Here is a 25022-nt window from a genome sequence, read left to right on the forward strand (position 1 = left end):
GCATTAAGAATAGAAACTCTTGTCAAAACTGCTTATTCTCTATACACAGAAGATTACAGAAATAGTGTTATGAACCAAACGTTCATAAGATGGTTAGACAACGAATTAAAAAACGCAGCATTAAAGAAACATGCAAACCACAAACAAACTCCACGAGAACCAGAAATGCCATTCAAAACATTAGTAGAGAAAATAGACCAAATGGACCTAACAAGAACAATAACTAATAATCACAAAAGATTATATGAAGTAAACCAGAGTACAACAAATATTAATGAAGATCTAAAACAAATGAATATAGCCTGTAATAATATAAATGAACTTAATCAAAACGACTTAGAACAATTCGAAGGAACAATATGCAATGTTCTAAACGGAATTAACAATACATATGACAAAAAGAATTTTAAAGGAAGACCAAAGTTTGCACTGTTTTGTAGCTATTGTAGCTCACATGGACACACAAAGGGAAGATGTTTCAAGAGACCACGTCGAGGTAGTGTTACAAGACCGAAAGAAAGATCATTTTACAGTCACATGAGAAACAATCAAAACTTACCAAATAGAAGAATTGACTCAAATAATGTCAATGGCAGACAACTACCACCGACATCACCAATATATAACAACTCCAGAAGTCGGACACCATACAGATCACATTCAAGAAATAACTACCATAATAGAAATTCCAGAGATAGTAGAAACAATCAAGGATATCAAAGATCAAATAATTATAATAACAGAAGTACTAGTTATAACAGGAATAACTACAATAGAAACAGAAGCAACAGTTATCATAGAAGCAACAGCTATAACAAATACAATAATAATAATAAAAATAACAGATCAAATTCAAGATACAATGACAGAAATAATTCAAGACAACAATCACCTTATAATAGTAACAAAAACAATAATAATAATAATCGACAAAGATACAACAGTAGAGATTCAAATAGAAACGATAACTATAGACAACGTTCTAATAGTAACAATAGAAATCATTCAAATAACAATAGCAGAGATAATAGAGGATACTCATCCCAACGAGAACAAAATAACAGACATTATTCAAAAGAACGGAGAAATGATGGAAACAACAATAGCAAAAACAGAATAAATAGCGTAGGACAAGAAAAATCAAAAAACGATCCACCAGGAATCGATGAATATGAGTACACATCAGAGTCCTCAGACGAAGATCAAGAAATACTAGATAAATTTTACAATGCCAATGAAGATACATGCAATACTGTAATAAATACCTTAGAAAGCAACCCAACATGGATATTACCAATGTATCAATATCAGAAATTTGAACAGGACTTTACAAAACAAAAACCTATGTTAGAAATCGATTTTCTATTAGATTCAGGAGCAACATTAAACCTACTAAATGAAGATACATGGAATGAAATCAAATACAATAACCCAGAAATGATCTTGGACAAAGCAAGCAAAACACTAACAGCTGCAAATAATACAAAAATAGACACATTCGGAACAGTAACACTGAATTTAACACCAGACAGAATTTCTAACAATAGAAACAAACCACAAAACAATTTTTGCATTCACTTCTATGTAACACAATGCAATCATAATATACTGGGTACACCATTCTTCAAAGAATATATCGAGACGATAAATGTTAATACCAACAAACTAACATTAAATACAAATACAAATTTAGACAACGATATTATATTCTACATGAATAGTACTAAAGGTTATCCTTACTACTCTCGATTATACACAATCATTAATAGAGAAACAATCTATATAGAACCAAATCAACAGAAAAGCATAACATTTCCAATACCAATATTTAAACAAATGAAACACTCAAATGATAAAACAATACAGAAATCGAAATTCTATTTCGAACCAATAAACAAATATCATAACGTATCATTTACAGACATAAAGGATTTTTCCTCAGACGAAGAATACTTTATGGACATACTATTGATCAACAAAAATAGACACCGAATAACAATAAATACAGGACTCATTGGTTTCATGAACAGAAATATTAGCTTCAAAAAACAAGATAACGAACTATACCAAACAAACTCTATCGACTTATTCCAAGCACTACACCATCTGACATACGAAAATGAAAACGATATCGATGAAATATTAAACATACAAGAAAACGAAACTATTGAACAAGTCGCAACATTTGAAAGAAAACCAAACTTCAAATGCAAATTTAACATTAACAAATATTCAGAACAAGAAAAAGAATTCATAAAAATGTTTGATTTTCAACATTCACACTTAACACAAGAAGAATTTGAAAAAGTAGTAAAAATCATATTAGACTATAGACAAGTCTACGCAACAACAAAATTTGATGTAGGAAAAACAAAAGTAAAATTGAACTTACCAATAAAAAAAGATGCAATATTCAAAAAACAAAGAATAAGTAAAGTACCTATACATCTTCGAGAACGAATACAAAAACTATTAGATGTTCTCAAAAAATATGACATAATTGCACCTGTAAATAAAGAACAACTATCAACAGGAAATACATTCACAAACCCGGTAATAATACTACGAAAAGGAGAATCTTTAAAGATTGTACTAGACGCAAGATATTTGAACAGCATGATAGATGAATCAAAGTGCAACTGGCCAATTGAACCAGTTGATGTAGCTTTAACAAGAATAAACGGAACAATATTCACAACAGCAGATCTTAATAGTGCATATAACCAAATACCATTAGACGAAGAATCGATGAGATATACACATTTCACAATTGGAAACGAACAATATTGTTTTAAAAGATTATTCTACGGAATATCAATTGGACCAGCAGCATTTGCATCAATACTAACACATTTCCTTTACACTTTGATCAGAAAAGGAACAGTTATCACTTACGTAGACGATATCTTTATACAAACAAATTCTTATGACCAAATGTTTGAAACACTAATCGAATATCATAAAGTACTGCTTAAAGAAAATCTCAAAGCAGCACCCGATAAAACATACTTCATGTTAAAGAAAGTAAAATTCTTAGGTCACATTATCGAAGACAAAAAAGTAAAACCACTTACATCACGAATTGATGGATTCCAAAAACTGGAACCTCCAACAAGTATGAAAGCTTTACAGCGATACCTCGGAACAATAAATTTCTTAGCCAAATACGTCTATGGAATGCAACCAATATTACAACCATTATACAATCTATTACACAAAGAAAATGATTTCAAATGGACTAAAGAACATCAAAAAATATTTGAACAAATGAAAAAAACAATAACACATAACCTAGAATTAACAATACCAGATACAACAAAACCATTTTACATTATAACAGATGCGTCCAACACAGGCATTGGAGCAGCATTACTGCAACAACATCCAACTGAAAAGAAAATGCGATTAATATCAGCAAATTCTAGACTTTTCACACCGATTGAAATGAGACTATCTACACTAATTAGAGAATGTTCAGCGATTATTTTCGCACTCACAGAATACGAATTCTTATTAACAGGTTCAAATCACCCAATTATTTTATTTACAGATCATAAGCCAATCATTTACCTTTTTACACAAAAGAATAAACCAAACCATAGAGTTTACAGATTTCAATTGATACTAATGAAATTTCCTAACTTACATATTATATGGACTGAAGGAAAAAACCTAGCTTTACCAGATCTACTCAGTAGAACAATAGATGAAGAACATTTTACAAAAACACGTGATATTACAGTGGAAATACCTGAAAACATAAAATTCTTCTTTGCAAAAACACCATTTGCAAATAACCTAGAATGCAAATACAGCATTTGCAACAATACAAACAACGATAACAAAGACACAACACATTATCCAGTTCTAGCCAATATACACAACAACTACTTTGAAATTAACATTGATAAAAACGAATACCATCCGATATCATATGAAAAATATAATACCGAAACCAAAACAAATTTAGTACCGAAATATAAACCAAAAACAAAAAACTGGCAATCACCAATTGTTGAAAAAGATGACTTAATCATAGAGAAAAACCAAAAAGGACCATACATAACTCATCATGACGATGAATATCTTAGATTAATCAACAATGTAAAACAAGAACAAAATTTCGACCATGCAAAAATAACAGATATTTTCTATGATGAAAAAACAAAAGTAACAGAAGAGTTGATTAAAGAAACACAAATAATAGAACCAGTACTTCATAAAGTCAAAATGTGGAAAAAAAATAACAATAAACCACATTCAGTAACAATGGACATACGCGGAAATAAAGGACTATTCGCGTATTACAGAAAGTTTAAATCAATTACAATTGACGAAAAAACTAACATAATGAAAATGATTATTCGAATAAAAAAACAAACAATACAAAGAATCTGTTTACCACTAACATTACTATTATGTGTTTTTTACGAAAACCATTGCGTAGATACAGTTGGTCACACGGGACTTGAAAAAACAAAAAGAAACATAATGGAAAAATATTACTTCCCAAACTTAACAACTTGGATCAAGATACTGATCGCAGACTGCATACAATGTCAAACAAACAAAGTTTTCGCTAACACAAAAACAAAAAGTAAGCAAGAACAATTAGCACCTACAAAAACATACTTTAATGAAATGATTATGATAGACACAAAAGGTCCAATACATCCTACATCTGAAGGAAATAATTTTATCTTTGTGATAGTAGACGCATTCTCACATTACGTAACAATAATGTGTGCGCCTCAGAACAATGCACACTATGCAGTTACAGCATTATTTGAACATTGGTTTATGAAATTCGGACTACCCGAAGAAATTCGTTCCGATAACGGATCGGAATATATAAATACAGAATTAACACACCTTTGTAATTACTTTGAAATCAAATTTAAACCAAGCACAACATATGCACCCTGGACAAACGGATTAGTGGAAGGAACTAATAGAATAATTGGACAATTTATCAGAACATTACTCAACGAAAAGTACCAAAACTGGTCTAGAAAAGCAAAATTCTTTCCGTATGCATATAATACGCAATACCAGACAAGATTAGGCATGTCACCTTATGAAGTTGTTTTCAACCAAAAACCAAGAAAACAAACAAAGATTAAACTTGGAACAACTACAGACGAAATGGGAAACTGTAACCCCACAAGAACAAGCGCATGCAAAACACAACCCGCACATACTCACTTAGATAAACAATTCAGTCACCCAAAAATAGCAAAACTACAAAACGGAACGTTCGCAAAATGGTTTCTTGACAAAGAAAAACATTATAATGACACATATCAAACCATAACAAAAATATTACGAAACAGAAAAAGGTTAACTGATGAATTAAATTCAAGGTTCAGAACAGCGAAACCACTTGATAAAAACACATTCGTCTTGATCACAAATCAACAACAGATTGACGGAGTATCAAAGAAACTACTACCTCTAAAAACAGGACCATATTTAATTGTTGATAAACCCACAGAAACAACATACATACTGAAGGACAATACTAATAAACACATTACAATACATAGAAATCATATTGTACCATACTTTCCGAAAGAAAAACATATTAAATTAGAATTACAAAACTACTTATTAACGGAAGAAATCCCAACGCTAAAACAACCCAATACCCAAACAACATCAAAACGGTATACACCGCCCGATGAAATAACACAATCTCATAGTTATAATCTTCGAAAAAGGAAAATAACAATTCCCCCATCTTGTCAATAGAAATAATAATAATAATAATAATAATAATAATAATAATAATAATAATAATAATAATAATAATAATAATAATAATAATAATATTATTCAAAAGTAATATCTACACAGGCAAAACACCATCCCTTAATATCAAATAAATCTCATACTCGAAAACCAGTGTAAAATTTAACAACTTGCACGTTCTTTCCTATTTAATAGCTTAATACTTCCCAACTAGTGCAACTAATGGGCACTACTAATAGCTGTCATGACTATCCCGTAACGTAATAATCATACACTACTCAGACAGAAATAACTATAAATTATTCGTTTCATTCATTTCACACGTATATTCCTTTGCGTGTTCAGTATTAAGTGTTCAGTATTCCTACTCTTTGTGTCTAACATCTACATATTACGTTTAACATGCTCAGTATTTATACAAGACACACAAATTCCCCCTAACCCGACCCTGTGTGTCAAGAATCCCAACCCCCCAACCCAATTAAAACAGATATAACAAATGTACACATAAATTGAAATCGAATAAATAATACAGATAAAAAATAATACAAAAATATACTAAAAGGTGCTCAAATTCACCTAACCTCTAACCCATGAAAATTATACAAGCTAACTAATTGTAACCTTATCATCTAAACTGATGTAAAACCCATATGATTTGAACAAATACTGATTCTAACAAATGATTTTAACAAATGCTATATCATCACCGTTAACACCGTTAACACCTTTTAGTAACAGGGATAAAATATATATATGAAAGACAACAGGGAAAATACACAAATAAAGATGTAACAGTCAACGTTTACCAACTGAATATCTGAATATCTGTACTCAAAACTGAAGAGTCTTTATTAACTGACAACAACACACATCTCCATGGGGTACACCAACACACATCTCCACTGAAGATCTCTATTGATGAAACAATAAACAATAATCAAATAAACAAATAAACAAACAAGAAAAGAAAATATCCATAAAGAATATACAAAAACAAATTGGTATTGATAGTAGCCCACGAAACCTCAAACTGAAGATTAACAAGGGTAAATTCTCATGTAAACAAGAAAGCAAGTAACAAAATATACAAAACTGGAATAGACATTATGAGATAGTTGATATTTACAGTAAACAAAGAAACACAACACAATAACAAAAGAACCAAAGATCAAAGAACAAGAGTGTTATAATAACGTAAACACTCTCGAAATGGAATAGATATTTCGAAGCTGTTAACAATTCAGAATAATCCATTTACGGAATAATAGGGCAACAAAGATGACTAACCACATAGGAAACCGATGAAAATAAGAAAACAGAACTAATTAAATGATGAACAATTGATTAACAACGTAACATGGTATAAACGAAAAAGCGGAAGTTACAAAATAATAAGTACAACATAACAAGAATAAACATGCGGAACAACTTCAACAACGTGTCAGATAGACGAATAAACGAATAAAGCCGAATAAGCAAATAACAAACTTTCAGCAAATAACAACTTTCAGCTATAATGAATAACTTCTTCCATACGAAATAATAACGGGAATACAGAATCTCCACCACTCCGCCATGTCATCTCCATCATTACATAATCATCGGAGACTTGATCTAAAACACAAATACACATTTCTATTTCATTACATTCGAACACATCCAGATATATTAATCACATAACAATCCATAATACATTTTAACGTTTCGGCTAAGATATCTTCGATAATAGGAACGTTTTATTCCTTTTTGCAAACCAATTCGCAAAAACTCCACACATACGTCATTAACTAACACGTCATTTAAAATACGGACGTCATATACCTCGTTAGTACATCTCATTAGTGAGAAAACGGACGTTATATATCTCATTAGTGAAAATACGGACATTATTATTCTAACAAACGCCAACAACTAAAATGTCACAGACATCATTAGTAAAGAAACGGACGTTATCTTTAGAAACCCAAACTAAAACTAAAACCAATTAAAGGGAAGAAAATACCAAATTGACACCATCAATTATGAACAAAGATATCTTAAACAACGAACGTTAGAGACAAACAGTCTCTATGCAGACGCAATTAGTAACAAAAACATACCAATCAACATTTTCACCTAACACAATGGTGATTAAACAAGACAGGTCTTACTAAGATCATTAGTAGATGAAATAAACATTTCAACTACGTCAATACTTCGTTTATGTCAATAACTAAAATCTGCAGAGTTGCACCATCTGCAGAGTTGCACCATCAAAGGCATACAACAGACATACCATATAGCTAATTAGAACAAAAGGTACCAAGCTAATTGGTAAGAACTGGCACCACTAACCATCCCGCTAACGCCACCAACCATCACTAACTAACCATCCTAATGATAGGGAGAACACTTCAAAACAAAAGAAATAGCATAATTGGCAGAGAAACAACAAACTAAGCTTATTGATACCATATAATTGGCACCAAGAAAGAATTAACATACCATGATGAAAACATACCATCTAACCATCAAACAAATGTCAATATACAAATTACAAGGAAAACAAAATCTCGAGAACAAAGAGTATCGTAACAATCAGAAGAGTAACCAATTCATCAAACGAGGAAACTAACACCATAATTGGACCCAGTAATTATTGAAATTGACAACTTAAAATCCAAAAAATGAAAAACGGAAGATATGAAAATGTCACCAACATTATAGAGAACCTTCGAAAAGAAAGTAAAAATCACAATTATGATTTTGCCTCGCACAAACCACAACCGTTAAACTTGTTCAAAAATCTGAAAAAATTTGCGAAAAAACTCAGGTAAGCTGAAAATTCTAAACTCCACAAATACAAAATTTAGTCTTAAGACTAAAAATATTCTATCTCAAAAAGAAATTCATATATTTCAATATATCTAATACCTAAACAAATTTTGTATCACTTCATAACCTCTTTCATAACTTTTCTCATATTTGTCATAACTCTTTCATTTATCCTTCTCACTCAACAATTCAACAACACCAGGTAAACTGAATCCTTTTAACTACGCATTAAACTATTTGAACTTCTTCTCCCAATGATTAATCCATCACTACAGTCACCACAGTGATGAAAAACCACCAATGATAAAAGTGTCAGAGTTTTTGCACTCTTTGAACAGAAAACAGTTTTGTATAAAAATCCAAGTCCAAAGAGAAAACTTTGCAAAATTAGATTACTCATTTGGAAACCACATTCATTTTGATAACGATAGTATAAGAACAACAATTTGTAAATTCTCCGATAAAGATTGTTTATTTATTATTGAAGGAAAAACAGAAAGCGGACAAGAAGTAAAACTATTTTGGGGAGAAAAACATTTTGAATTACTAAAACACATAACCATTTGTAACGAAACAATCACAGAGTATAACTTACTGAAACAACAGATCCAAACAGATCGATGTATTGACCTCAACAAACTAAAAACAGTTTTTACAGTTGTATGTAAAAAAGACGCTATAACACTTATAGACGATACAACACCTCTTGACGATAAAACCAAAGAGTAAAACTTTAACAAATATATTGTAACACATACTTTAGGATATGATACCAGTAATCGTAATAGTAATCTACAGATAAATACTGTATAATAATATCTGTAGTGCGGCACAGTTAAGTGTCAGTTACAATTGAGCAAATAACTGTCACTCTTCAGTGCAGCATTACACCTCACATTTACATAATTAATAACAAAGTTACACATTTTATTTACCAGTTTCAAAAATAGATTTCAACGAATCCTTAATTACAATCTACTTTATACTATCTAAAGTAATATTCTTCCTAACAATACTCCTAGTACCTTGCATTGTAATAATATCGACATATTTAGCTATTGTAACAATAAGCGAAGTTATACGCAACCGCCGAGTCGTATATGCAAGCCCACCAGTACAATAACCCGATGCATGAAACCCACCCCGATATTTGCCACATATGTAAAACAAACATAGATATTGTCGAATTAGAAATATTTAAATTTATAAAAATTGCAATTATAATATACTTCTTCGTACGTATGTGCTTAGGACTAATAGAATATTTTGTAAACCCATAAAAATTGATCCCAACCCAGACATTGAAGAATCGATATATCATACATTACATACACAAAAGTTCTACCTCCAAATTGGATTCCCCAACACATCACCATTACATGGTAACATTGTCATATATCAACTAAATATTAGACTAACAACTAACGAAATTTGGATTACAAACCTAGGAGCTCAAACACACCAACCAGAACAAGAATTAATACCAGTAGTTATACTAGCCCCACCGTACATACAACATCCACCACCCGGACCAGGTTCTGGAGCCTGAAATTATCTAAAAACAGCAAAAATTGCTTCATCAAATAATAATAACAATAGTAACAATCACCCAGAAAGACCACATCACAACGAAGTAACAGACTTAACAAATATACCCACATCACCAGAAATAGAAGAAACAAGCCCCGAAAACGAAAACCCATATACAGTAAGACGAGCAAGAACAGATACACGACATCTACTAAGAGGCAGACGTAGAGCATCACTATCATTTCCTACACAAGACTCTACATTAGTATCACACGGATCAACTGATATAGAATCAAACATAATAAGACCTATAGGAGCAGAACAATCAGAACCACCAAGTCGTATAGGTACACCAACACTAACAAACTTTAGTATCGCGTCACCAAGCGACCAGTCAAGCGTCCATACTATTCCAACACCAACAGCATCAGAACTTCGAGCTAACCCATTTTTACCGCCAACACCACAACAAAGACAAGATTTCAATTTTGTACAAGAACACTTTCGTGTACAACCAATACAATCACCAAACAGCTCACTTTGGTCAGCAACATCACCGCAACAATCCGCAAGTACAAGTTCAACACCACGAAGAACACCAAGAACATCCTCATTAACAAATACATCTATTAGTGTACCACGAATAGAAATAGCAAATTCCCTACAACCACCACAAAACACAGCATTATCACCTACTTCATTTATACCAGAAATAAGATTATCATCTACACACCCTGGAAGAACTAGAGCAACACCCGTACTCAATCCAAATCCACCAACTTTAAGTAGAATTAATGAACATACATATCTTTTTACACTAGATTATAAAACCTGGAATTCACCTCCACCGCTATACGGACCTACTAATCTAGGAGACACACTTACTAACTGGTCACTATCAAGACTAGAAAACACACTAAATCTTACAACAAGACAAAGAAATACAGCACTAAACGTCTTAGCAACACCAACTTTGGAACTTAAATTCAATACTACAATAAAATACGACACCATATTTAACCATCCATTTCACGCTACCACACCATCTATTGTAACAACAACGATACCAGCACCATTTGTTTGCATTGATTTCGTCTACAAATTCGATCGATACACAAAACAAACTTTAGGATTTGCAACATTCTATAATCCCCACACAGGACTATCATACACATGCCGCTTCAATTAAAATCCATAATACTAATATTATTACTAATAACATTATTTATCTATATGAAAATAGACACAGAAATAAGATCAAAATATAAAATAAAACAAAATATCAGAGAACAAATTAAAGAACACATACAAGAACGTATGGAAAAACATATAGAGAGTTTCCAAAAGAAAAACAAAACAAAAACAAATAACATAAATGTAACCGACCAAGATAACTTTAACAAGTTAATGGATCATGTATTTAATAACAAAACAAAAATTGAAACGGAAATATACAAATTACCATCAAAGTATACATCACCAGACTTAAAAGAATTCAAGAATAGTACAGATTACGAACAAATGTGGGAAATAGCCATAGATAAATGGACACGAAATTGGAATTTTTACAGAGAACAATTAACAGACAGTATTTTGGAAAAATTCCAACTAAATAATAAAAGAAACAAACGACAGACAAAAGAAGATTACGTTGAATTGAAAGGACAAAACATTAATGGATCAGCAGTAGGACCTCAAGACATTTTTATCGAACACTACGACTGCGACGCAGAAGAAATAACAAACGTAAAATACTACGAACTGAACAAAATCAGCACATGTAAATTTAAACCATTAGACTTAGAAATGACAAAACAGAAGTTCAATTATTATCAAAAGCACAAGCTGTAGAGATTAAAGCATATGCTGTTACAGGAACGATCAAAGAAAAAGTAGAATGGTGTTCACAACACACTCATTACATTAGAGCAAACAGACCGAGCTATTACGTATCAGATGCACGAAGAACGAAAATCTTGGACCCAGACGAAGTTCGTAACGAACTCGCCAGAATTAACTTCCTTAAAAATACAAAATACAGGCCAACAAGGCATAACATATCATTCAATTACTTATCAAACCCACCATTACAAAAAAGACTAGAAAACGTACAAGGAAATATACAATTCAAAGTAGACACTCCTATGGTACCACCATATGGAAGATTAGTATATGATTATACAAACCCAATGTGGGTACCAAATGAAATCAAAAATGCACAATCAAACTGCCTATCAGGCGTCAAAAAACAAAATAGAATTGACATTTTAGATTGGACTCTAGAGATAAAAGAAGTCTCATTAATACTAAACCTTGATACAAAAGAAATATCATATATGGGAACAAAACTACCATGTGATCTCCACAAGGGAGAATGTTTACCAACACCCTTTACAAAAGCAACAATCATTTGGGAACCCCAAACACATTGCCAACTATTCGAACTTATTCGGTTTGATGCATATATGGTTAAGTATCAGGAACGATATTGGATAGAAACAAACGCGGAATGGTCATCAGTACAAAAACCAGATGTAGAACAAAAAGTAAAATTTAATGATACATCCTCAATCGCAACAAGATTTGAAATCTACCCATTAGTTGAACGAGAATGTGGATCACCACAACCGTTACATAAAACAGAATACGATGATATCTATATAATATACGAATATGGTTTTGATATGCATACAGGACTTAAAGTAACAAGAAAAGAAGACAAATTTGAAGAAGAAAAATTTATAAAAATAAAACCACAGCAAATTATGTCAAATGCATACACAAGATATGAAGACGAAGAACATCAAAATTATTATTATGGTTTTGTAAACGAGAACACACATCTACAAATGAAAATGGACCTCTATATGAGTAATATATATTCACGCATTAGTCTACAGGCAATAGAATTCTATTCACAGATATGCGAACAAACTCGCAATATTCGACAATTGACACTAACACAAGTACAAAAGAATACACCACTATTAGGATACATCCTTACAGGAGATAGATCCATATTTGTAAAACAAGAAGGAGTCAATGTGATGAAAATGTACAAATGTGCAAAGAAATCATCACCACTATACGTACCACAAACACGTGAATGTTACGACAAAATACCAATACTATACAAAAATAGAGTACAATACGTACATCAACTAACACGACAAACATACCTTTGGGCGAAAACAGTCCCATGTTCACATAGTAATTTCGATCAACTGATCTCAATAGACACAGAAGGAACAGTAAGATACAGATTGACACCATATCCAATAAAAGTAGAAACAATATTAGAAACAATATCACCGGAAGAAATAGTACTTGATAATATGTTCAGCAAAGCAAGCCTCATTGAAAGTGGAATATTTAGCAAAGAACAATTAATACAAGAACGAAAAAGAGATTTACTACACGAATATATGAGAGATCGCGAAAAACCGCTTCAAGAAGCACAATCTGCTAACGCACAAAAGCTACTCGAATTAGAACAATTAGGATTATTACAAACATACAAAAATTATGAACATTCACTTAAATGGTTAAAAGACTTGAACATAAATGGATATAACTTTCAGATCGATCAACCAAGTATAAACTGGAAGGAAATTTTCGACGCAGCATGGCTGAAAGATCAGATACTATCTATCTTTGGTTGGCCATGGTACATACTTGAAAAGATGGCTATCATCTATGCGATGATGAGCATGATATTATTTGTAACAAACCTAATTATAAAATTCTACAACGCTTTTGCAATACATAAAGCGATTGGGAAACAAGCAAGTATAACAAAAATATTATTAACAGGAATTTTTGGAATATTCTCACAAACACTAACCCAACTAGTTGCACAAATACAGGAAGATGATTCCGACAATAATAACGACAATAATAATGATGATAACAATTCACATTACAGTAAAGGACATAATAATTCACGAATACATATTCAACATTTCAGAAGACATTCAACAGAAATACCAACATTAACTCGTAGAGATAAAACGACAGAAAATTATGTGGATACGAACTATAAACACTATAACACTACTATCCGCAGGACAGAACATGGTTTACAACTACGTACATTGGAGTCACCAACAAAGAAACAAGCACCACCACTACCAGAAAGAAAACATAAAACAGAAATATTAACGACAATAGACGAAAGTAAAACCCAACCACTACCGCCAATACCACCACAACTAATAACACCACCTCCAGCATACCAACGTTTGAGTAGTCTACCACCAATACCAATACCTGTACCAATCCCAAGCGCACCTACTATAGAACAATCGCACGCGATTAAACCGTATTCATATGAAACACAAACAACTCAACAAACACCATATGAAATCCCCCAACCATCAAATAATCAAAATAATCAACATAAACTCATACCAACTTCAAGACTTCTAGAGATACAGAATCCACCACCTATAGATTTCAATCAATTAAAATTAACAAACAACAAAATACAAAACCGTAGCTATAGCTTAGACATCCTCAAAAACGATCAGCCGCATACGAATGAGGTTACATACTACGATACTCATTCAGCGGATACATACGAAATTTAAACCAAACAATACTTTTCAGTAACAACTAACAACACTTATGCCATTACTTAGCCAAATTTTTCTACCTTCTATAAATAACGAACAAAATCTAAGGATTAAACCAGATAACAGCCTAACAACAAAATATATATCAATACGGAAACAAAATATTAAACAAACTGTTTGTAACAAACTTTTTGTAACATAAATATTAATAAACAATAAACATAATCTAGATTAGACTAACCATGTTTGAGTTTTAGCATTCAACAATGGCATCGAACATGGACTACGAATCACCATATAAATCAGACTCGCCATTCTCATACGAAGTAGAGGACGGAGAACTAAGCTGTGAATCAGGCAGATCCAGCCCCGGAACAATTCGGGACTGTGCGTCTGAATGTGGAAAGTAACATGATAACAGATAACGAGAAAGTCACCACATTTAGAGTCGAACTGGAAAACAACCAGGAACACGTACAGACACCACAGGAGATAGCACGGAAAATAAACAACAAATTTGGTAATAGACGAAATCTTCAATCCTTTGATACCAGTAATAATAGTACTAGTAACATATCAGAACAAAGAACAAACATAGCTGTACATAGTTACCAGAACACAAGACCAAGACAAAACTATAACCAAAATACTAGCAACACATATATGTCACCACCTCTACCAAATTACCCCCCACCAGTACGACCACCCCCACCATCAGACAATTACCCACCACAAAGCAACGTTAGACAACGTTTATTTACAAGACAAACAGTTCCAAATACTAACAATCTACGATTTCCATATGCGGTGACACCCCGCTCAAATAACAGAAAGTCTTTCTTCCACCAGTCGACAAATGAACAAACTCCGACCGAAACGGTAATGGAGACGGTCTGGTTTCAAGATAAAGACCCGAAAACACTAAGTAATCCACACGGAATAAATTATAATCCACTTTTATCGTACAGAAATTGGTCGGAAATGCCTTTTGATTCACGATCATACAATTTCTTCATCGCACTATTACATACACTGAAAGACCGTGTATCAGAATTTTTTCCACCACTTCCGTCGGAAAATACTAACACTGTAAAAAGGAGCACGAAAAATATGGGCAGAGATAAAATACATCAATCTCTGTACCCCAAACTTAAGCAATTTTACAGTCTTACGGAACGCTTCCTCTATGATTACGATTATGAGTTCCGTTTACCAAGAACTTGTAATTTTGATTTCCTAGTGGCAAAAGCCTCTCAGGACCTTTCGGCGTATAGCGCATTTACACAGCAACATCAGATTTTTCAATTAAGCTTCAACCTACTCCACCCTACGCCAAAAGATGTACAAAGTAACAATTACAGAGTACATGAGACAAAGTTGATACATAACTTAATATATTATACATTCTTACGAGACAAACAATATACAGCTTCTAAAAGTTTCATACACATCAATGATCAATTGACTTCCCCGTACTTTTTAAACTACAGCTACAGAATAAAATGGAGCTATACATTAGGGACGTTGAGAAACTTCGATCCCATTAAAAATTATTACGTATTTCAATCCAAAGACGAACCAGAGCGACCGCTCATGGTTCCCTTAGAAGCACTCGAACCGTGCGAAGAATATCACGTTTACCACCTGACAGGGAGCGTGACCAATAAGGCGATCACGAATCGTTTAACCTTCAATAACGAAAGAAAGATACCACAGACAGAAAAAGAGATTTGTAACGCACTACAAGCATCGATAACGGAAACTCCTTTACAAGACGTAACTAACTTACTTGGATACTATCTTTCCAAAGACGAATATTTCCTGAAGGAATACAACCATTATTGTGAAAGGGGTAACTATCCAAAACAAACAGAGAAACTGTAACAACAAAAGGAAAGTAACAAGTAACAATTCCCGGACTCAGTAGGTAATAGACTTCAATCTCCATCTATAACAGACTTTAATATGGATTGTTTGTAAATCCTTGCATATGTTTGTTAATCTTTATTATCCCAAATCTATTTCCCCAACTATTCAATCCATATTGTAGATCACTGAATTTGAATCATAATCTTTCAATTATAATACCATTAACCAAATTTATTTCTATCACTAGATATTAATCAGTTTGAAATAAACAGTATAAAACCAAAAATATGTTTTTACTTATACAAAACCTAACCTACTTTTTAAAACTGTACATGCAAATATGCAAAGATTTCTCCATAGTTAGTTATATGCAATGCAAACAGGCAATTTTGTAAATAAAGCAAATAGGCAAATAAAATGAAAAAAAAAACAGAACAAACAAAACACATGAATAATATGCATAACATTTGAATAAATGACTCATAAGCCATGTTAACAACACTGTAAGTAACACAATACTATAGGACATGACATTTTTTCATAAAACAGATTATAACATATTGAATACCTTAATACAATTTACAATCTTACCATACAAAAGGTACATTACAAATTGATTATTTATAACAAACTCTAAATTTAAAATAGAGTAACATATACGAAACAGTCAGGTTAAAAACAAAAGAAAACAGAATTTTCACTCAAATCGAAATTTTCACATGCAAGTTTGTAAAAGTGACAAAACAAAATACATGAAATATATGTAACTCAAGCAGCTACTGTACGCCGTTAGCTATAGTAACAACTAACAATCCAATATCATTGTAACAATTCACATAGAAAACAGTACTCAGATCTCGGGAAACGTTGATCCTTAGATCGTAAGCGCGCAGACAGAGACGTTAACTTAATTCATGAAGTTGAAGAAATAACTGTTAATTGGGATTAGGAAATTGTCATTCGTGTGCATACCCATTGCAAACTACTATAAGCGAGATCTGTAACCCTTTAAAAAAAATTCATAAGAGACTAGCAGCTAAATGAAAAAATATAGCAAAGTGATAAGCAGCATTTTCACAATCTTACAGACACGGAAAATGTTTCCTCAGTAACAACTCACAAATGGGCAATCGTAGAAGTATGACAAAACAATTGTAAGAACTAATACCATTAAAATAACTCATGACTTCAAACAGGGGCATTAATTATTACATGTTCAACTTCTATAACAAAATTAACAATCAGCATGGCCGACAAATCACATGTCACTGAAAACAAAAACGCTATTCGCCATTTCGTTGACATAATCTCCTTTATGTCACCACCAAAACCATAGCTTGTTAAATAACAATTAACACAAAACCATATAACATACATCTTTAAGTTTTCTTTCCAACCGGAAGGGATACTACGTATATCTAGAACATGTAGTGAATCTAAAAACGATTCTTAACATCTAACAGCTAACAGAAACAAACCAAGCAAACCAGGTAAGTCAGGTAAGTCGACGCCGGACATCAGGACGCCTACAACATCAACGACGGGCCTACCCAGAAGGATCTCCGCCCACTGGATAGTGTGGTGGTGGAATAGATACTTTTGTGGTTGTTGATGTTCACTCCTTGCTCTTTGGGTAACCGATGTTTCGGAATCGACTCACAGACGAGCCGATCTTCAAGCAACACAACCAAAAAAGAAAGAAAATCCTTCAGAGAGACTACAGAGAAATTAATAAACTATATTCTACTATATTCGATTGGAAGACTTTCAAAACAACTCTAAACCCCGGAAAGATGGAGTCAGGCATGACTTCCAAAAAGGAATATTTAATATTTGAAAGACTTTATTCAGAAAAAGACTGAAATACTCTTTCCTGATTGGATAAAAATGATATATTATTTTATCCTCCTTTCCCTTTATGTGTTTACCCATCTACCCTCTCTCAGCAGAAGAGAAAGTAATTTAGTCAGTACCAGTCACCATCCTGATTTAATAATAGAGTATATTTCTCTCTCTCTACTCCGCTCTTGTTTTGTATTGAGATAAACGTTAGACCGTAGCATTGGGGCCCGTGCACCGTCTACTGAAGCTCAGATAGAAGAGTAACAGACTAGAGGAATAGAACTTTAGTTAGTCAGGTAAGCCTTAAGATTAACTAGTATTCTTGAGACAACCATAAGACAGTTCAGGAAGTACCCTAACAAAGGTAAGCTCTAGAACACGTCTTAAAGTGCGCTCAAAATAGTCTGATCAGAGAAAGATTTTAATTATGAACAAATCTCTTAATTTTGCTATAATATATTCATTTCATAAAAACTGGTGTTTGCAGTATAAAAATTATCTATGAAAAAGCCAATTCTGAAAATATTGCTAATGAAAACGAAACCTAACTGTTGAGAAAAAAATTTATTAACCATATCCCTTAGTTCATATTTCTGACTCAATGGATTAACTTAAACAGCTTTCCACAAGAAACGTCGTGGTCTTCAGTTAATCAAAATTTCTTCTTGAGGGGACCGGCATTTGCTATCAGCTGGACTCCTTGTTTCTGATCAGAGTCATCGGACTTTAGATGAGTCTCTGATCGGAACGCTGCTTTTTTGTTACCTCTTGGCAGAGCCAACATCCCTAAAACAAAAAAATTGAAAAAATAATGCACTCGAAATCAGACCCTCCAGACCGAATTGACCCCTGATCAGACCGAACCCAGACCATGGTCCAGACTATAAAGACTATGATCAGACCGTTCAGACCGAATTTACCTCTGATCAGACCGAAATCAGACCATGGTCCAGACTATTGTGCGCTCGAACCGCTTTCCAGACCCTGTAATTTCGTTCTGGGAACACAGGGGTGTGCGCTCGATTGGGTCTGATCATAGCTCAATTTGGGTCTGGACCAAAACCTGGGTTAGAAATTCTGTCCCCAGGAAAGCTGATTGCAATTTAAGTTTTGATAGTTCCATGTCAAGTCGCAAGTGTCATGACCCGCAATTAAAATTGTGTACTCAATTATTTCCGCCATAAGACATTTCTGAATATTTTCAACAATTAACCCCCCCCCCCCCCCCTCCCCCCTGGTACCTAGTATAGAGCTGCCTCCCCTTCCTAACTATGCGCACTCTAATATTACATAAAACTCACGATCTGCGCATGACTCTACGGTTTAGAAAAGTTCTGATTGGCCAATAAATTGCTCGCTCAAATTCTATTCAACAATTGCCTCCTCCCCCTCCCCTTTGCAACGGGTAAGCGCTTAATAAAAAGATCAAATTTTTTCCCAGTAGCAATTATGAGAGGTTAACTTCTCAGTGGTTGGTTAACTATAACTGGATATAAACTTTTTCCCTTTCGGTTAAATGACATGATCAGTTCAGGCACAAAAGCTGTCTTCATAACGCTGAGTTATAGTTATTTTAATTAAGGGTTATTAACAATGTATCTACAAAGACTTCACTTGTAATTACTAAGGCTGAACTTAACTTACAATATATTTTACTAAACTTAATTTAAAATTTAATTACGTTTTTGATTCACGTGTAACAAAAATGCATTTTTAGCCACGTGACATAGCTTATAAAACCAAATCGACAAACATTTTTTCATTCAAAACAATTCTTCAACTATAAACAGTTGCTCACATTTGGTAAACATACAAGCTGCGTTGACTTAAACGGTAAATCTTCAATTTTTCTAATTTGTACCTAATAAATACTAAGATAACAAGCATTTTTTCACTTAAAAATTTTGTTGTTTGAGAGCAAGCTTTTTTCTCGTGTGATGATTAAAACACAATTGTTCAAGTGATAGTTTTAAATAGCGTGTTTTCAAATAATAAAAGCGTACTAATATATTTATTAGTTGTACAAATTTTTTACTTTATTTTAAAAGTTCTCAAGTTTTTGTTGTTTTGACTGGTCGCTCAGTTAATAATCGTGCATTGACATTTAATTTTGATGCATTCTCCCACGAGTAAGATTTAGAAGTCGAGAAAAAAAGTTTATCTTGCAAATTAAACATTTTTTTGCGGATATTCAAAATTATACTTACTTAATTGAGCAAGTTGCGGATGATCAACAAAAAGTTTCACTGAACTTTGGAACTGAAAAATTGTTTAAACAAAAAAATTGGGTAAATTATAACCTCAAGGTAGTGGCAAATTAAAAAATAGAAAGAAGACTAAGATGAGCATTTAAAATTTGAAGTATGGTTAAATGATTTTAGGCTCTATGTTGAGAAACAAAGATGAGAAAAAATATATTATTAAAGTTGAGAAAATGTTAAAAAATAACATCTATTGTGCTGCAAAACATTCATTCCAGCGTGATGATTTTTTGTTTTTAGAGGAACATAAAGAAGCAAAATTTTATCTAGCATTTACTAACTGACGATTTGTTTGATTTCGTTGCGTTCATTTACCTTCTCTGAAAAAATTTGTCGTATTATCACCCGCTGAAGGCTTTTAAAAGTGGTTGCCATTGAAAACCACTATGTACAGAGCTTCTAGATATGAGGACGTGAGCAAATATTTAAAATCTGTATGGCTTGTATGCTCATCCATATTAAGATGGTAAAAGTGTTTCGTTTTTTAATAGGGCCAAAATTATTCGCCCGTTGAATTCGTTCGTGCATGGCAAGGTGAATGCAGGAACAAATTATAACAGGCTCAAAATTTTTCGGCTTCCTTGACCTCTTTTTCAAAATTCGGCTTGCTTGGCTATCGCCTTGTTTGACCGCCGCCGTAGGGTTTTTCTAATATACAAAAATTCGATCTTTTTTCATAACATCATATATGATCCTTGTATGATGCCTAAGAAATGTCAATTCGGCATATTTTCTTTCTAATTGATTCGTTTTTAGTTATTTTGAGCAACCTTTTAAAAATATATTTTTCTTTTTCAGACATTTCTCCATCTGATTTGAAAATGCTGCGCCTATTCGCTTTGATCCTTGCCATTGCCGTCATCTCCGAAGCTGACGTGCTGAGAAGGCGAGAATATGAAAGGAGAGGCGATACTCTGGATGCCCGGGCAATTGATAGTCTGCGCAACGAATTGAACAGCCGGGCATTTTTGCCACTTGGGAGCCAGTGTTTCACTAATGTGCAGTGTAACTTAAACAAAAATCAATATTGTGGTTGGTCTTGGAGATGCGAACAAGGCAAATGAAGAGACTTGACAAGCTGAGAAAAAAACCTACCATTTTACTCTTCGATATTTAGCCAGAGAATACATTTTGCTTATTTTGTTAAAAAAGCATTTTGATAGCATATCTTCTGTAAATGGATGATATTAATCATAACTTGAGTATTCAATTTGATTTCAATTTTATAGTTAAACAGTTTTCAACAGAAAATATTTATATGAGAAACCGAGCGCTGTTCTTTGTTCATACGTTTGAATTTTTAGGGCATTGAACTAATTTATGTTTTTCCTGATGAGACAAAAGTTAGATGTTACACAATAAAAATTTGACAACTTTCTCTTGTCATATAATGACGATAAAAACTCAACACATCGGATCTTTCACGAAAAGAGTTCCGACTGATCAGAAGTTGAACGATAAAGATTCCCTTTAGAAACTCTTAATGAAATGCCGTCGGATAGATTAATGAAAAATTATGTAGCTTGTTACGTAACACCTCAGTTTTCAACGAAAACATAAAGCTGCCACAATTGAAAACAAAATCTCCACTGATTTTCTAAAAAAAAACGCCGCTGCAATATTCCTTTTTCCAAACTTTATTTATTTTACACCAATTGTTTACCAATCGTACCAATTGTTACTTACTTCAGCGCAAGAACACCTGTATAATTGAGAACCTGAGATTTTTCAAAGGTATTTTTGTGCTGAACTAAGTAACAATTGGTACAACTGAAAAACAATTGGTTCCAAATAGATAAAGTTTGAAAAAAAGTGATTATTGTAGTGGCGTTTTTTTGTTGAAAATCAGTGGAGATTATAATAAAAAATGTGACTATAACTTGCATTTAGACTGCTAAGTGTAGAAGACACGATCCAAACTCTGGATAAGTACTGGTTTTAGACTTGAAATTGGACAAACCCAGAGATCATTTTATTGACTTGGCGTTAAAAAGGGCAATCTCTGAACGATGTTGACCACAATAAGAGAAAGAAAATTAATATTTTGGGAGAAAAAACTTGGTCTTTGCTTTTTTTAAAAAAATTACTTTGTCAGCAACTTACTTTGTCCGGATATTACTTTCAGCTTACATCAGATCAATCAACCCGCCTTCAGTCCAATTCATTCTTCCATTTTTTAAACGGCGCTTATTCGGCCTGTCTCTGCAACTTATTAAATAATGATACTTGATAAATTTGCTTTCTTGGCTCATTTGGCGAATCTTAAGGAGTTTTAAAACAATGCGATAGTAAACCTCCTTGCAATCCCGAACCCCACTTTTACTTGGTTTTTGTTTCTACCCCGTGTTTAACGCCAAGTCAGTTGTGTAAGAATTTGTAGAAATGGCCAAACTAATCAGTACTGGGCAAGTCTTGTGGCAAACCTAAGTATAAGTACTGATTCTGAGCTATGATGGTAACACAATTTGGACTGGTCAGTTGTTTGCAAATCCAGTTCTTAGGGGAGACTTGACAAGTCTAAAGCCAAATATTGGCCTGGAGTTGGCGAGCCTTAATCCAAGTCTTGACCAAAAACTCGGCAAGTCTAAAATCAAGTCTAGGCAGTCAAAACAAAAGAAAAAAATCCTAAAAACGCCAAAACACCATTAGATATACAAAAATGCCAAACTCGTTGGCTTTGTCATACAATTTTTTCTTTCAATCAGGGACTAAATATACACTTCTTTCTATTTTTTTCATTCCATGATCGATGATAACTTTTTACTTAGTTCACATTGTACGTTTCAGGTTTTACTTCAAACTGAATTACTAGTCTTGAAAATTTTTCTTAGAAATAGAACAAGAGGGCTCTCATAGTTCTGTGCTAATCAAAAAAGCCCATTACCCACATTGACAAATGAGACGTGTAAATATAGAAAAAGAAAAGCGACAAATATCTATAATTTTTGTTTCCGCTTTTCAAAAGCAGAGAATTTTGTCCCACAAATGATGAATTAAAGCCACGGATGAAGTCAAAGAAAAACCATAGAAACATTTTTTGTTTAAAAAATCCATCTCTTCGGGTAAAAATTCCGTACAGGAAATTTTTAGGAAATTTTTTTTAGCAGCCAGGCTGTTATCTGAGCGACATCTTCATTCTCCAGATTTTTGTTTTTACAACAAATTGACAACTACGAGACTCTGGTGTTCGGGCGTCTGAAAATTAGGCAACTGAACAACAATTAGGCAAACGAACAAAAAAAGGCAAACGAAAATGGTAAAAAAACAACAAAATTGACAAATTTTGTCTTGTTGGTCTCGCAGAACTGGCCTTTAACTTACGCCATAGACATCTAAAATAACACCTTTGTTGAGCAATCATTTTTTGGTTGCGCTTGGAAATTTTTCATATCCCTTTTGCTTAAAAACATTGATTTCAACAAAATTTAGCAAAAAAATTATTTAAAGATTCTATATAATTATTTAAAGGTTCTATATAACCATAAGAAAATAACCAATTAGGATATCCCAAAAAATTGAGAAAAATTGAGATTTTAGATGCGATGGAGAAATGTCAAAGTGAACGTTGTTACAATCTACGGTTCAGGATCTTTAATATTTACTCATACCTCATTAGGATTTAAAATAAGCGTAAATAACACTGGGGAAAAAAATCCAAATAACGATATTTCAACAGTTGATACCTCTTTGGATTTTTTGTATGCGTTCTATACACCTCTTTGCATTCGATAAGAAGTACACGTCTTTGGAAATGAGGCAACAAAATTAATGCAACTTTTTTCGACTTGTGCTTGAAAGGTTTTTGATTCGTACTAATTTTTTCTAACAGATGTCAATTTCTCTGGGACATGGGACATCAGTGGAAGCTCAATGCAAACCTGTTGTTTTCGCAATAAACTTTTCACCCCCTTTTTTTCTCCAGAGATGAACTGTTTTGAGTATCTGTTTTTTTCAGCGTTCTAGCTGGCAACCAATGTTTTCAGTTCTTTGAAATAAAATAATCATTTTGAATGGATGAATTGTTGTTGAATATGACAATCTGAACGATAAAAAATTCCGTTTGAATATTTTGGCTACTAACAAGAAACTTTCTTCATTGTTTTTTGGGAAAATTTAAGCCACTTTTAAGTTCAATGACAAATGAAAGCATGAAAAAATGAAGCAAAATACTTAACTGATAAAATAAATTGTTTTGACATTTCTTAAGCATAAAAAGGGGGAAAATTAGTTCAAGGAGAACGCAACATGTGTCTTAAATAAATTGTTTTCTTTTAATAGCTAGATTTAGAAACCTACTGAACTAAGTTAGGGACCAACTGTGTGCTTTTATTTAATTTCACTTATTGAGTATTGAATCAAGTGAAACATTTTGAAAGAT

At 32.9% G+C, this 25022-nt stretch overlaps 1 protein-coding gene across 1 annotated transcript in view; it reads left to right on the plus strand.

Moving 5' to 3' along the window:
• Positions 1-22856: 22856 nt before the first annotated feature.
• The window catches only part of LOC142340716 (ras-related protein Rab-21-like), a 114291-nt gene continuing 112125 nt past the window's right edge, over positions 22857-25022 (plus strand). Inside the window, exon 1 of the mRNA XM_075391416.1 lies at positions 22857-22862. The gene's annotated coding sequence lies outside the window, so the exon portion shown is untranslated. The remainder of the gene's footprint in view (positions 22863-25022) is intronic.

Source organism: Convolutriloba macropyga, chromosome 6 (genome assembly GCF_964194025.1).
Source record: "Convolutriloba macropyga chromosome 6, txConMacr16.3, whole genome shotgun sequence".
Lineage (NCBI taxonomy): Eukaryota > Metazoa > Xenacoelomorpha > Acoela > Convolutidae > Convolutriloba > Convolutriloba macropyga.